The sequence below is a fragment of the Capsicum annuum genome, chromosome 6 (assembly GCF_002878395.1).
Source record: "Capsicum annuum cultivar UCD-10X-F1 chromosome 6, UCD10Xv1.1, whole genome shotgun sequence".
In the NCBI taxonomy this organism is placed as follows: Eukaryota; Viridiplantae; Streptophyta; class Magnoliopsida; order Solanales; family Solanaceae; genus Capsicum; species Capsicum annuum.
In genome coordinates, this window is record NC_061116.1 from 53,618,310 (window position 1) to 53,635,913 (window position 17,604).

Sequence of the window (17,604 nt, forward strand, 5' to 3'; positions counted from 1 at the left end):
ATGTTTAAAGTCAACATGTGAGTCATTTCCAGAGCATTAGTAGTTGTTACATGGTTGTTCTTCGAAGTCTCTTGCGTTCTTTACTATTCCATTTTATGATGAGAGGAGTTGTTAAAATCCTAATTGCCCATATGTAAAATGCTTTTTGTGGTAGCAATATAGTTTGTCTCCATGATCATTGAATGATAGAAAGAGGGCATACATATGAAATTTCATCATACTAAGTGGTAGAGTTGATTGAGGACAATCAAGGTCTTAAGTTGGGGGTGTTGATGAGTGGTGAGTTTACCACTCATTTGAACTTATTATTTGTACATATTACCTTGTGTTGAATGAATAAATGAGAAAACATCTATGGATAGATGCACTAATAACCACTTTTTGCAGATATAAAGTTGAGGAGACCAAAAGATGTGGATTGGAGCTGAAAATAAGAAAAAGGGAGCAAAAAAAGAGTGCAACTTAAGACCTGGACTACATCAGCCTTGGTTACCATGACCTCGGTCCTTTATCCATGGTTACAGTCAGTCAAAATAGTAAGAGCAATGCGGTTATGGCATATAAATGCGGTCGCGTTGTTGCAGTCATGGACAACCATACGCGATCGCGGTTAAGCGAGAAAATGCCTAGGGGCAAATTTATAAAACCATTTAGAAGCATCCCAAGCCATATTTATGTAAAAATCTCTTCCTCTTTAGGGTGGCTTAACTCATAAGATATTTTGGAATTCAAGACTTGAAATTCTAATCTTGGGAAAGTGTGTATTATTTTCAAGGCTAAATTATTAGTTTCTTGGTGAAGAATGGATGCTTTGAATGACCCATATGGTATATTTCTCTTTACTTACTTCATGATTAGCTAAGTAATTTGGTCTTGGGATTATGTTTAACTAGAGTGTAATTGTGTGTGGGTATTGTTGTGTTTCCATGGATTTTATTTATCGAGTAGGGATTTCACCATTGCTTGAGCTTATGTGGTGGAATTTGATGAGTGAAAACTCCAAATCTCCAAATGGGTTTGATGAGTGAAATTTCTAAGCTCAAGAAACCATTTGTCATCCTCGAAAGGGGGATTTAGGTGAATATTAGATAACCCATAACATCATCAAAAGAGGGTTATTGGGGGACAAAGCAATGGTGTACAACTAAGCCTATGGTTTACTACCCTTTGAAATATTAGAAATAAGTATGTAGGGCGTGTGAATTATGTCAAGAGCATCATCCTAGAAATAGGGATGCTTGGTTGAGGTTTTAGGTGGTTATATAAAATCCATACTTGTTAGGTTCTCGAAAGAGCCAATGGGTGAAATTGTTAGGGTTTTATTAAAAGATTGACCCCAATGATATTATACCTAGCCTATCCATTAATTAACAACTAAATTCTATGATAAACCAATATTATCCCGTATGCTTCACCTCTAAGGATGTATAATCCCAAGATCTCTCCAAACCTTGAAATTAAATCAAGGATACCAATTACAAACTTTTTGTTAAAGGTTGTAGCAAAAGAGTTTCCAAACAAATCCCCCTATTTAATTATATATACCTCTCTCTTTAGCGTTCTGGGTAACCTTATAGTAATTGGAATACCCATAGGTTCAAAGTCTATAACATTTACTCCTTGAGATTCGACCCCAATTCAAATTGAGTTACTTAACAACGACCACCTTACCCTTCAATTACGGGAGTGAGTTGAGCGTTATCATTCATAGACAAAAATGCACATACTATTTCACTCTAATATCAAATTTTTGGAAAAATTGTATGTTTTGGAAAGAGGACTCAAATACCTTTCATTTGGTGGGTCTTGAGTTTCAAAAATCTATATATTCTAGAAGTTATAGCCAATTTAAGTAGACCCTTTTAGGATCAAATACCAAAACTCAATCGATAACAAATGCTCAACTCGACTTTGATCTAAATATTTCCTATCACTATTCTTTGCATCGAAAGAACTTGACATATTTGGTAAATGATCATGGTACTGATCTATGATTGAAATAATCATATTTGGGCCTATAAACATATGATGAACAGTTAAGAAATGAGCTAGGAGTTTGTGGCGTATTATAATATCTCCTCTTTGGGTTCACTTATCCTCGAATGAAGACAGATATTAGGATGAAAAAAAATGTAGTTACTAAGATAAAACAAAATTTCTAAACTTGATGATATTTCATAACTGGAATCACCTTTTGATAGAGTATTGGTTCAATTGATACATATGAAATATGAACAAATTCATAGTAATCGTATGGAATAAAGTTGACAGGAAATTAGACGAGCAGAATTCTAGGAGGGAAATTCATTTCTCCCATTTAATTCACTGTTAGGAGTGAACAAATAAAGGAACTAGACCATCATGTTTGCTAATAAAGGACATAGCTGAGCTAAAAAGATAACACCCCTAATATGAAACTAATTTCTAAGATGACTTGATGGACTATAAGGTGTTGATTCATGCTGAGAATTTAGAGCTCAATTGAAGCATTCATGACATGATCATACATTTAGAATTGCAAAGTGATAGCTAATGCAATGAAAATTCAATGAATTAATAAGAAGGGAATATGAGTTTCCTCAAACTCTCCTAGTCATAATTTATAATAACAATTGAGGGAAAATATTTTAGGGCATGATCTGAGTATGAATTCGAGTAGGGAATTTCAACATAGCTAAAACAGTATAACATGGTATATTTCATCTAGAACAGAAGCAATAACAGGATTTCTATGCCTTAGGTGATGCAATTGTTAACTTTCAAGCTGAATAACGCTTCTCAAACACTCTTCTCTACTATAATTTTCCTCTTAAATACAACACTTCATTTAATGAAAATTATAATCCTTACATGGGTTTAGGTTACTACTCCTATCAAAGTCTTAGTTGACCTATATACTCTCACCATGTTCAAGCCTAACTCAAAGTCGCAAGGTATTACACATAACACAACTAGTCTAAACTAGGGGATTCAATATCCTATGTCTTTTTAATGCTCTAATCTCAAGGATAATACTCCTTACCACTTCAACGCTAACTCTGAGTTAAAATAAGGAATTTAGTAGTGCACAATACATTCATCCACTTGTATACCAACTTGACATTTAAGCCTATCATTATAACCACATATGAACTTCTAGGAAACCAATCGACAAAGGAATTTTTCCATATTCTCTAATACCTCTATCAATAACAATTTCATGAATTATCCCCAAAGAGGTACACCCAAAATTCTCAACTAACTATGACATACATCAAACCTTTGCCTCCCTCATCCTCACACGTATAGCCTTTGATAAACAAACTCATACAATAATTTTCCTTAATAAAGAACATCTTCTCTTTCCTATATTATCCATTGTTCATCTATTTTCATCACCACCATCTTAAAGTTAGGAGGGTCACTGAAGTGATAGAACATGAGGACCGAAAATATGAATGAATACTATATACAACTTTAACACTTGATTGTGGCTTAAAGAATAAAGTATCATAGGCATGGATTCATCAAAGAGATATCAATTGAGTACATACATGACATAATGTGATTTCACTAGCCATTAAGGGTGTACCATGAGTTCAAGGAACTGAGCATATTATGAAAATGGGTTCATATTTATTATAAGTTACTTAACATAAAATTGGAATTCAAAGATTCATGAGGGATGACTAGGATCATAGAATGAAGCTATTACTTCTTTTATTAAATGCTGAGAATGAACATGAATATGTATAAACTGTATAAGCATTAGTCATGGATGTGGCTCTATCATGCAACAGATGGATAGGGTGTCATAATGACTAAAATCCAAGTAATATATAGAGTAAGAAGGAATCGTTATCTCATCATAACTGCTATTGACATGAATCATAATCCAATTCATAAAACTTGATTTGATTCTTCACCCTATCATATTCCTCTTAGATTAAAGCCTCCATTCTAAGCCTATGGCCCTAATCCATATCCTCAAGATTGATTAATGATTTCATTACTCTAATTGTCAACACGTGATTGCTCAACTCACACAAATAAACTATATTTTGAAAATAACTTCATTCTTTGGAACTCATTTCATATATACCACCCTTAAATTTCTAAAGCTTCAACAATAATTGTCAGATACATAAAGTCTTCTTGGTAAACATAGCTTCCTTACTAAATATATAATTTGCCATTTTCTTCTTAGTTTACTAATATCATGCCTCTAAGTTCATATTTTTCCTAAACCATGAGGATTATTATTACATAAAAAGATCCAATATCGTCAACTTATGTAACACCCTGAGACTGTATCCTAGGCATCACACGGTGCTTACAATCCCGAAGGACCACAAGCAAACCCATGACTGGTACTTTCTATGAGCACTAAATAATAATAATACAGAAAATATATGTATAAAATTAGGCTAAGATTTCCATAAGGTTCATAAACTGAAAACAAATACTGAATACTGATAATAATACTGAAAAACTAAACATATATCTAAAATAGTCTAGTCCAAAAGCCTCTAGCTATCTAAATATGGAGTTGATGGGACAAGTCCCCAACTAACTCTGACTACTGAACATACTGAGCTACTAGAATGCTGAAATAATAATTCTATCCTCAAAATATAAGGACTCACCATTATAACTGCTGTTGATAACCTGAGCTGCTAAGTACGGTTAGGAACCCGAGCGTCTGAACCTATGATATAAGACATCATAGCGAAAAACAAAGAGTATGCATTAGTACTTTGAATGTACTGGTATGCTAAGTAAGGTAGGCTAATATACCTGGGCTCATATATATGAGATGATAGCTGACTGAATGAACATCATGAAATAACTGAATAAGAGTACATGCAAAAACTGTAACTACTGATCATGCTGAATATGTAATACTATGAATATAACCTCTACCTGAATTTGACTGAAACTGAAGTACTAAATTTTGATGGCTAAATAACTGATAACTAATAGCCATGATTCTGTAGAACTATATGAGTTTTTTACTGAATTTTGAGCCTAAATACTGATTACTGAGTACTAAATACTGAAACTACAACTGTGGGAGTGTTTATCTAATCGATATACCCAAGTTATAAAATGATTTGAGGTCTAATATGTGACCCCACTTGGAAGGGTATTAGCATCGTTCCATGGGTACTAACAATGGGTATGTGGATTCACTAAAGAATAAGCCTCATCTGGCAGGTAAGATATGTGTTACCCTCAACAGGCAAGTGAATACTTTATCAACCCTTAACCGGCAGGTTGATATATTTAACCTACGCTGGCTACATATTTTTGGAACTAAGGGACTGCTACTAAATATCACACCCTCAATTGGCAGGTGAGCCCCAATCCCTAGGTTCGCTCGGTGCTTAATCCTACTCCCAACTGATTAGACACTGAACTTATCACTAGACTATACTAGGCTTGACTGAACTATTACTGATCTTATTGACTGACTGAACTGGACTGAGTTCACTGAGTTCTATAATTGACTAGTACTACTGTTCATGACGTTACTAAGACTATTATGTGGCTACTGTAATTTTTGGTAAACAGCTAGCTTGTCGGGTGTTGAATACCCCCAGGATTCGATAACATCAATAGTAAAACATGCAAAAATCTTGAAGGTATTACATTAATTACTATTCATCATGCATTTATTTAGACATTTTGTCAAACACTTATGGGGAATGAACTTGTACATGAATGGGACCACGTGATAACATGTCATGAATTCACTCTTTACTTTACATAGGCATTCTATCAAACACTTGGGGAGCATAATTAGTGCACGTAGAAATCATTAACGTATAAACATCATGGCTACAACATTCAACTTGCAAATTCAAGGGTTTAACATGAGAATCACATAATTCTACATACATGCTAATTAATTCACTTGAAACTTGTAATGAATCTTGATTTGAAAACCAAACATCAATACATACATGAACACAATCCAACTCAAACATATAAATCATGAAATCAATAAGCTTGTAATTTAAAAAAATGGTGGAAGAAAACCCAAGGATAAACATCTAACATACCTTAATTATTAATTTTGTGAAGATTGTTGGTGAATTCTTGAAATTTGAACTTGAATACTAAAGGGGACAGGGTTTGTTCTTGAAAGGGAATGCCTTTGATTTTGAGTGAATTATGATAAATGAGGCAAAAGTGCTATTTTGAGATCTAAATCCCATGTTATAGTGAGGGGAAAGGACTGAAATACCCGTCTGAACTTAGGGTTAAATGAGCTGAAAACACCTAGTGACATGATAGGCAATGCACCACGTTGATGGGGTTGATACAATCAGCACTGCATCACATCGATGGGTACGATATGATAGATAATGCCACGCATCAAGATAGCATTGGCTTGCTATTTTTCCCATCCATACATGACCTAAACGAGGTTCGAAAATTCTAAAACTCACCCAATATGACCTATTGACATCCGTGATCATGAATTAACCTAAAAATCAACATTTTAAGGTCATAAGGATCAACAATAAGATCATCCAATTTTGAAGGCTAAAATTCTTCTAAGTCTTAACACTTAGCTGAATTTTTCTAAGTCTGCGACCCCTTATTACAAGTTATATAGTACATAATTGAACTAGAACTTTTACAGAATTTTCTAACTTATAACTACTAACTTAGCTATTAAGGACACCATATACTATATAACTATCCTTCTCTATGCTTAGAAACTCAAGTGTACTATCTAAGACACACGACACTTAATAATCTTTAAAACTAATGCAGCCATATATTACCTTGGGTATAGCGCTATATCATACCTACATTGTCATACTTAATTGCTAATGAATAAACTTAAATCCTTGCAAATGTTATTTCAAGCCTACAAACTTATCTTCGATATAAATAACATCACTATCTTAAGCCATCATGATTTTCACGTTGATGATCATCTACTATTCAAACTTAGTGTCCAATACTAGAAATGATTTACAATATGCCTTCACGTACTATTCTTGCTTGGTAGCTACAAAAAAATCAAGAAGCACTAGTCCACTAGAACCTCATAATAGCAATAATTGATCATAATTTTATGTATCATATCCTTCATTCACACATTACAACTACTTATCTATCCATATGTTTAAATTATATTTCTGGCTATATTAGTATCAACCAATTTCCTTTTCATGATCGCAAAGGGAAGCCAAGACTAACAATCCTTAATAACCTAAAACTTTAATTAATGACCTATACTTTTCTAACACAATAAAACTCCATTAAGAATTCCTTTCCTACTTCAAGCATACTCTAAGTCACCTTAACGAATAACTCCATCTCTACCTTTCACCATGAAATCTACACCATACTCACTACCCCTTAGTTAACACCCAATCATATGTCACATCAATCCTACCTTAATAGCATGCATAGATACATCTATACTTTTAACTAATTTCTATCACTACCTTTCTTGTTGCTACACTTATAAATCCATACTCACAACTCTGAGGTTGTTCTACTACTTATAGATCATCAAACTTTTAAGTTACAATATATCTCAGTGAACACTATATTTAATAATTGAGGTATATACTCTCTTCTCTCGTGGGTGCTATCTGTAATGAAGGATTAAAGAGAAATCTAAAAACATATCATATTTTATCTCAACGGTATGATTCATATGGATGAGGACAAAAGCTTTTAAATTGAAGGACTTAAAACACAATAACGGTCTCCCCTCAAGCACATTATGTGATTTCTGAAGTTTTGATAGTTAATCTGAGAGTGTCATGTTAGGAGGAATTGAAATTTACTATTTACATTAACTCAAAGATAAGTCATATTTTGAGGATTTTGGAGTAACACACAAATTGACAAAAGTTTCTTAGAGGACAACTTTACTACAAGATCTAGAGTATGAAAAAAAGGATATATTTCCTAAATGCCCAGTAGCCTCCTGATTATAAGTGTGGTTGAAACACCCATAAATAAGACTCTACTAGCGATGGATTTTCAGACTCCCTAGAACACTTAAACCTTGTTCTCTGATACCAAGTATTGGATGTTGGTATCCAATTTTTCCTTAATCTAATATCGTAGTGAAAAGTTATATTCATTTTTATGAGCGAACTAGTTGGGGTCGGTGACAGTGACACGACATAAAAGTTATGCTCTATTTTAAGGCATGATATGCTAGTTGTGTTCCATGATAAGGTCATTCCACTCCAATGGTCATGGAAATACTAAAATCCTATTTTTTCTATAGTTTTTTTAGATCAAACTTTTCATTTTCATTCTAAATGATCCTATAACTAATACTAAAATGTTATCACCCATCCCATAAAAAAATTCATTTTTCCTCCTCCTCCCAAGCTCTCAATAACACCAAAGGAAGGGGTTTTTTCTAAAAGTCCATTTCAAGGACAAAACTCAAACGTTTCTTTAAGAAATCGGCAAGTTTAGGTATGTGGGGTTTGAATAAGAGTTTCCTTCCATCCTTGTGCCCAAGAACTTTTCTTTATAATTTGATTTTATGGATTTTCTTTATAGGGTTCATACTCACTTTATATGATTTTTAATATATGATGCTCCCTTAAGAATTAAATTGCATTTATTTTGAGAATTCATGGTTTAGTCATGTTTTAATTCATATGGTTGATCTTATGAAGTAAATTTTAGTGTTCTTAACATGAAATACTATAAGTTGGTAAATGTATATGATTTTAGCATACTTCCCTTAGTATACAAGAAATTCAGATTACAATTTAGATTTACGGTGAAATTCATATATTTACTAATGGATATGTAATAAAAATTGAAGCATACTGTGGTTTTCAGAATTATCAACTCATATGCTTATACTATGGTGAATTTCATATATTTTATGAGCAATAGTATGATTTTAGGAGTAGTATCTAGCACAGAGGGGGAATGGTTTAACATCTCATAGTCCAAAAATCTACCTGTCACCATAGGTATTATATTCAGCTTTCCCAAAAGGGCTCTTAAATATGATCACACATAATCATTTATACCCTGGCAAGGTATATTGGGTCCTTTCAATGGAGTGTTTATATCGAACTCTATGTTGCTCGCATTGTTTATATCGGTTAAGAGAATTTTCCATAGAAATATTGATTTTAGAAACTAAGGGTAATAACATATTGAATTATCTATATTATGCTTTAGTACTCATCCTTTGTGACTCTCACTTTTAATTTTATTCATGAATATGGTGAGTTTGTATACAATTGGTATGCATGTTTTTATTTTATGATATATCAGCTTTACTTATTCCATGCTCCCCCAGATACTCAGTATATTCCATAAGTAATGATTTATATACTTTTGTGTGGCTAAATTATTTCATAATATATGCATTAGTTCAAGCTCACAAACTCATGATTAAACAGGTTACAGTTTTCAGCCAATAGGTGATGAGTTCTTATTCTTTGGGGACTCAAGTTAATTATAATTCTAGTATTCTATGTTGGTTAATTTGTATTGATTAGGGATAGATGGGAGTCATATCATAACTACCTATTGTCTATATTAGTAGAGGTTTTATACACAATCAGTTAGAATGATGTATTCAGTTCCAGTTTTCTTTTTTATAATCAGGGTTGTACACTTTTAACAATAATGTATTGAAATATATTATCTCATGATTATGCTTCCGCTTAACAAGTTTAGCTCTTATACATATTAAATCAGTTGCTCATGTATTATGCCAATACCATAGGCTTAGCATGGGAAATCGTTGTTCTAAGAACTGTGTGACGTCCAGGAGGTAGTGTCGGGGAAATACACAACGAGACTATTTAATTCATATAATAAATAGTAACCCTTACTTTCAAGTTATTACTAGTCTAAAGACACTTTTTCATTATCCAATTATTCAAATATTTGACTCTATTCAACTTATGATTCTAGCTTTAATCATACACCTTTACACATCATACCTCCTAACACTTAGTCAAACTTGACTTTAGCTTCTTAAGTTATGACACCATATTTTTTATCAAAATTAATTCCCATAACTATCTTTGAGTATGGACATCCCACATTCAAAATATGCGCAATAGCGAATTCACCCATTTTAAGGTATTAAAGATTAGTTTTACAAATTACAAGCTCACATAATTACTGTACTGTTACCCGTTTCATCTTGTAATTCATCAAGTCCTATAAATACAAACTCCTCATTATGGAATTCGTACAACAACGTATCAATATACAATTTGATCACTTAAATTCCATGTTTTGTCCATCCAAACTCCATGTCCGATGGCCTAAGCATGATTTCTTCCGTTAAACCAATAATACAAATATGATTTCTAACCATAGCCTACTACTCATAAATCATAAGCTTCCTCGTCAAGAGATGTTAAAACTAGCAAGACACACCAAGGATACCCTTGGCTTTACTTCATGCCTTAAAACGCCCAACCATCTAATAATCAAATAATTATAAGACTAATTAATTCATTACTCATCAAATAAATATTTTAAAAATTCAAACTCTCTAATTCTACCCTTATTCATTGTATATAACATTATTGAAGGGTTAATTAAACATTAATTAGTTCTATTATACTCACATTATCTTGATTAATGGAGCTTGTACTTCGATTACCTTATTTTAAAGAAGCATTCATGCTAAATGTTCCATTGTTATGAACTCAAGATTTTCTACAACCATAATTCATGTTCTAGAACCACAATTCCATGCTAGAAAGAGTTAATTTATGATCTAGAATTATTTCTAGGTTATATTATCCCAACGTCTAGGTTTACCTTAAAATCTCATTAACTTATGGATCTAACCCACAATTTCACCATTTAGAATTATTCTGATGATTCTAAGATATTATTAGATTAAAAGATAAAGAAAATTATGGAAGAACATACCTCAACAAAGAAATTTCACTCTAGACCTTGAAAAATTGCCCCTTTAGGGTTGTAGAGTGATGTTTTTTAGCTTGGAACCTGAAACTTTGCAAAATAGTCTTATAAATAGAATGGGACTCACTATAAAGGCCCAAATTCCCTGCTATATAACCTAATCCATCTACTGTAACACCCCATATTTCTCTAGCATAATCTAAGTCCAAGTGCATGAGTATTCCTATATGAAATTTTTGAAACACTCATTATTTTTCAGTTTAGAGACTGCCATTGCATAGGAAATTCAATTAACTTTTCAATAATATAAAATTTGCTCAAATCCAATAACCGGGTAAGAAGTTATGACGATTTTAAGTTTCAGTCACAAAATCCCATCATTTTAACCTCTAGTGTGTCACGGACCAGGCCAATATCCTATTTGACAAAATCCAGTAAGGGTCCGCGATTATGACGCATCGCGCTATAGGTCAATTTTACATTTATCAATTTTTAGTGTGACTCCGCAATCACGGTACGTCGCAGAGATGGCCAAAATGGTATCCACAGGCTTACCATGATGGTGGTGCGTCGCGGCATTTATCCAGGTCCTAGTTGTCCCTTTTCCAGTGGCTTAGCGCGATTGTGGTGTGTCACACAAAGGCCAAAAATTGGGATTTCAGTTTCCAGCTTGTGTTTTAAATTCATTTAAGGGTGTTTGGGTCTTTTTCCTAAGTTCTAAACTCGCTCTAAACACAAAATTTAACCCCTAATTGACCTAAATACTCATTATTATTCACTTTCTCTCAAATTAAAAATCCCCTTTCAAGAACAAAAAACCCTAGCTCTCAAGAATCAAGGTCAAATCTCAAGAACTCTCTATCAATTTTTTCAAATTCATCATCCCAGGTATGTTAGATGTTCATCCATGAATTTCCATGAACTTCCTTGAATATTGATTTTTATACCATCCTTTAATGGAATTATCATTGTTATCAAATCCCCCATGTTTTAATATTGTCATTCTTTGAATTAGATCATGATTTAGTGTTATAAATGTTGAATTCATGATATTATTTCAAGTCTTATACTATTCCCATGAATTAACTAAACTATGAAGTACAAGTGTTTGATAAAATGCCTACAAGAGTGATTTATTTAAGGAGAGCCTTCATGTTTTGGCCTTCAAGATTTAGTGTCTTTCTAGTATTGTTGTTTTGAGTCCTAGGGGTATTGAATACTTGAAAACCATAGATTTTTATTTAGTCTAGTCTCAGTACATTACAGAATGGTCTTTAGATTATATTATGAGCATTATCAGAATAGTCAGATATCAGTTATTCAACTTAGAACAGTCTAGCATCTTAGTGTCTTTCAGTTGGGAGTAGGATTTAGCACCGAGTGAGTGTAGGGATGACAACTTCTCCATCAGTTAGGTAGATTCATTAGTAGCAGTCCCTATAATCCAAAACTACATAGCCAGCATAGGATATAAGTAGTCACCCGTCAGATTAGGCTTGACTATCTCGCAAGGTTCACCAATCAGTTCATGATTGACACCTTTAGTCCTTTGGACATTATATCAGTTAGTGGATATAAACAACCATTGTTAGTATCCATGGCATGGTATCAACACCCTCCTAACTGGGGTTACAGGTTGGACCCTAATTAGCTCAAATTGGGGAATGTCGGTTAGATGATACCTCCCACAGTCTCAGATATAGTCTCAGTTACAATCCCATCTTAGTTATTTAGTCTTAGTATTGTTTTACCAAAGAATATAGATTTCAGTTATCTCAGTATCTCAGTATATCAGTTTACAGATTTTACTCAAATTATGTTATATGCTTGGTCATGTATCCATAATATTTACAGATTTTCCTGCATTTTCAATATCTATGGATTCCATGCACTTTATTCAATACTCTATGCTTTACATTTATGTCCATTTAATTATTATCATTCCTATTCATGATACCATGCACATCAACCTACCTCATTTAGCATACCAGTACATTCAAAGTACTGATCACATACCTTTTGTTTTGTGCTATGATGTCTCATATTATAGGCGTTGATGCTCAGTTCCCGGATCGCACCTAGATTCTTAAATTTATTAGCATTACAGTAGCAGTGGTGAGTCCTCATCATTCGAGGATAGATTATATTACTTCATGTATTTATATTAGTGGTTAGTAGAGTTAGTTGGGGCCTGTCCCATCAGCTCACATTATATAGTTTAGAGGCTTTTCAGATACAACAGTTAGCTATTCAGACTATTTAGATTTTAGTATTTTTATCATATTCATAACTAAATAGTTGTTTCATTATTAAATATTTATGGCAATTCAATTATTGTTCCTCAATCATGATTATATTATTCAGTGCTCATAGTAGGTACCAGCTCATGGGTTAGCTTGTGTTCCATCATAATCGTAAGCACTGTGTAATGACTAGGGGGTAGTCTCGAGTTGTTACAGCTACAGCGGCCTCACTTTTTAGCATAGAACGTTTTACATTAGAAGTAGATTATGGAGTAGTCGATGGTGTTGGAAAGAAAAATCATGGATCTCTAATTTGGTAGGTATTGAGCCCCAAAACTCTTCAGATTCTAAAAGTATTTCTTGTTCAAAGTAGACACTAGTTTAGACTAAAATTCAATTGGTAAGCATACTTCCAACTTAACTTTTGGTGGTGTTGGAAATAAGACTAATAAATCTCTAATTTATGGGCATTGATCCCCAAAACATTTTATTTCTAGAAGTAGTAATTTTTGAAGTCGACCTTAGTTTAAACTTACACCAAAATTCAATCTGTAAGGACACTTCCAACTTAACTTTGTGCTAGGGGTTTTGTAGAACCTTAGTTAATACCTAATGTACTTGTACACTAAGTAATTGATCTTAATACACATGTACAATTAAATTTCATCAGGTTAGATTCTATCTGTACATATTAAAAATCTCAAAACTTAATCGGAAAGCTTTAGATGGTACAATGAACAAAGTAATTACTATTTTGAACTCAAAAAATGAAAATTAAAAATTTTCATGCCTTTACAACAGATAATTCTGTAATGACAAAATGGTTTGTTACATTCGGTTTGGCCTTGACGGTCCACTTGTGTTGTTTGGTATGGTTTCAGCTGTTTCGCAAGTCAAATGAGGCACTGGGTGCTGGTCACGCCTCCCCTAATTAATTGTGTGATAAATATTTTTATGCATTCTATAATTTTGGATATTAGGTTTCACTAACATACTACATTCACCAATAACAAATTTTGAAATCTATAAAAAATAATAACTTATACCCATGATTAGTCCACACTTTATATACTTTTTAAATCCCTTTTGATAGGGATCAAACATAATAATTTATAATTTTTTGTATTTCCTACATTGATATATCTCGTAATGAAACTTAATAAAGCTATCTAAGTAAAAAAGTTTCTAAAGTCATTACATAACTCACATGAAAAAAGACTCCCACAAATTTATCCTTTATCCCCACTCAACCAAAATTATTCATATTATTCATACAATTACGTGTTAGGGTTTTTGACCTGATTTTCTTACCTATTTTAAGTTTTACTTTTCGTAGATGGAAAATAAAAGTACTACCATAATTATTTTTACTTTTCCTGAAAGAAAAATATAAAAATTTTCCATATTTGACTAACCTCTTTCTAAAGGGAAAGGTTTTGGACATCTATAATTAGAAGACCCCCTTCTCCTACAATAATACAATAGAATCTATAATGTAGTCATTTAAAGAGTTTTATTTAGGGAAAAATTTTCTCTCTTATTTGTTTTTATGTTTTTTTAATTTTAGTTTTTAATATGTAGGTTATTTGACCAAAAGATTTTAACAATATATTTTTAATATTTTTTTTATTGTAATTTGATTTATCATCTATATGATTTGTAAACTTTAATATTCCACATGACGTCATTTGAATTTTGAACCCAACAAGTGGTATCAGAGCCAATGGTTCCAAGATATAATGGATCTGATTGAGGGCATTTTGAGATTAAAGTTGTAACCAATTTGATTATAGTAAGTATATTTTGTCAAACTAAAACTACACATGGAGACAATTGTCAATCATATTTTCAATAATTCTGCTTTGACATATTTGCAAATAAAGCTCACTTTTAACCCTACAAAGAGTTCCAATATTTTTAAGCCGAAAAGGGCTCATATACTTTTAACCGAAAAGCTCCAATTTAAGTATGCTAAGCAGCAATGATGAAGACTATGTGATGAAAAAAGATCAAAGATATGGACAAGATGAATCAAGTGAAGAAAATCAAGCCAAAAAGGGGAGATTTGTTAGGATTTTTGCCCTGATTTTTTTTTATCAAAACTAAGTTTTACTTTTTTTATAAAGAAAATAAAAGTTGTCATAAATACTTTTATTTTTCCTAAAAGAAAAATACAAAACTTTTTCATATTTGGCTAACCTCTTTCTTGGAGGAAAGGTTTTGGAACTCTATAAATAGAACCCACTTCTCTTATCACAACACAATAACATCCACAATGTAGTCTTTAATAAGTTTTGTTTAGGAGGAGATTTTCTCCAAATAGTTTTTTATGTTTTTGTTATTAGTTGTTAATATTTAGGTCTCTTGACCAAATCCTATCGATAATATGTTTTTAGTATGTTTTTCATTGTCGTCTGAATTATCACCATAACGGTTTGCAACTAATAGCTTCCGCATGACGCTCTCTCGATTTTGAACCCAACACTATGATATTACATCTACACAAATAAAGTACAAAATTTGAATTTGTTAAAAGCCACATTAAGTAATAAATCAAAATTTTTTAATATTATTAAATTTCAAATTTAATTTAACATTCAACTTAAGACTTGTCTTATTTAAAAGTTCAATTTACTTTAAAAGTCAACTTATTTTAACTTGAAGTTTAATATATATAAGGTTGAGTTTAATTCAGGTTTCAATGATCGATTTAAAAGCTCACTTCAAGATTCAAAGTTCACTTTTAGGTTGAAAATTTAACAAAAGGTTCTACAGTCAATGTAAGTAAGTACAATAGGATTCAATTTCAGTTCAACAATGCAACTATCAATTTAAAGTTCTACAAGCAATGTAACGAATTACGTTCAACAAGATCCAATTTCAATTAAACAAAGAAATTGTAAATTCAAAAATCTACAATAAGAGGAAAGTAAATTCAATAAGATTCAATTTAAATTTAACTATCAGTTCTACGTATAATTAATCCAATTAAATCCTAAACTAAATTACTTTTAATACTAAAATTGAACAATAATTAAAACTATATAAACTTCAATAATATAAAGTGATACATATAATAAAAATAACCAATATATTGAAATAATAAAAAGAGAAAAAAGAATGTACATGGGCAGAGTTCTCTCGTCACTGACAACGATTGATGAAAGGACTAGAGTGGTGCGCTACTAAATACACCCGAGGGTCAGGGTACTGATATGATGGTGTTGAAGCTGGTGGAGACGGCTGAGTGATAGATGGAAAAGAGAGAGATAATGGTCAGGGAAGAATTTAAAAGAGAAGGGATGGGGAATGAGAAAATAGTACAAACTATGACTGGGATTCATATTTTACTAAGAAAATTGACCTCATGATGTCGCCCAAATTACACCTCCCAGAAAGTTAGAACTCAACTAAGTTGAGGCTGATCCCACAGGGAATAGGATAAAATTTGATCATGTATTTGTCTAAGTAATCAACAAATAAAGAAAAGAGGGAAATTTTGTAAAATAAAAGGATATCATAACAGTTGCTTTTGGATTTGTAATCAATATGAAATAAGCACTAAGATTGTGATACCATGGATCCCCATGATGCACTAACTCCACTAGTTGCTTGTGCTAGCAAACTATCTGAACGTGTTGCATGTAAAATCTAACAAGATAGGTTCATCTAAATGTCTTCCAACCTTGATTAGATGAATTTCACTCATCTTCTTCTAAACTCATAGTGTCGCACAACTAACCCTTATTCTTGATCTCATATTAACTATCCATGTTACGGCTCTAAATATTTGAAGAAGGTTGATAGCTTCAAATCTCTGTTGTTACTCCCTTTTACTAATCTATATCTCTCTCTTGAGAAAATTTAGAATATAGGAAAGCTCCAAATTTATGCATCCATTAGAAGAATAACTATAATGAAGGGGCTACCAATACACACAACCACATTGGCCTAGAATAACTTTGTACTTAACCAGTTTCGTTAATTCATCATAGTTCCCACAACCCTAGTTGTAGTGTTTAGCTACTCATAATTTCAAGAACACAATAATAATTCATAGATGAAAACTTAAGTATGAACTTAAAATAAGAAATAAACTCCAAAATCTCAACTTCATTTAAAGCCTAGAAACGATGCTCATACAATCCCAAGAATATGGCTTAGAATTGTATAATATAATTTATTGTGTGTAATAACTGTGTAACCCTGTAAAAATAACCCTATAAGAGTATTTATAAGCAAGAAAAATCTTATCCTAAACAGAAAAGAAAAACTATGTCGACAGTATTAGATGAGAAAAAGGTACGATCATAGTTAAAACCCACGATTGTTCTTTGCCAATCATGGTTTGTACTTAGACTTGTTATCTTTCATGTTTTCAATGGTATGGTTCTTAGTACGGACCAGTGGTTTTAACATACGATATATTTCACTTATTTCAATTCTGGATCCCATTAGTATTAGGGCTACTTTT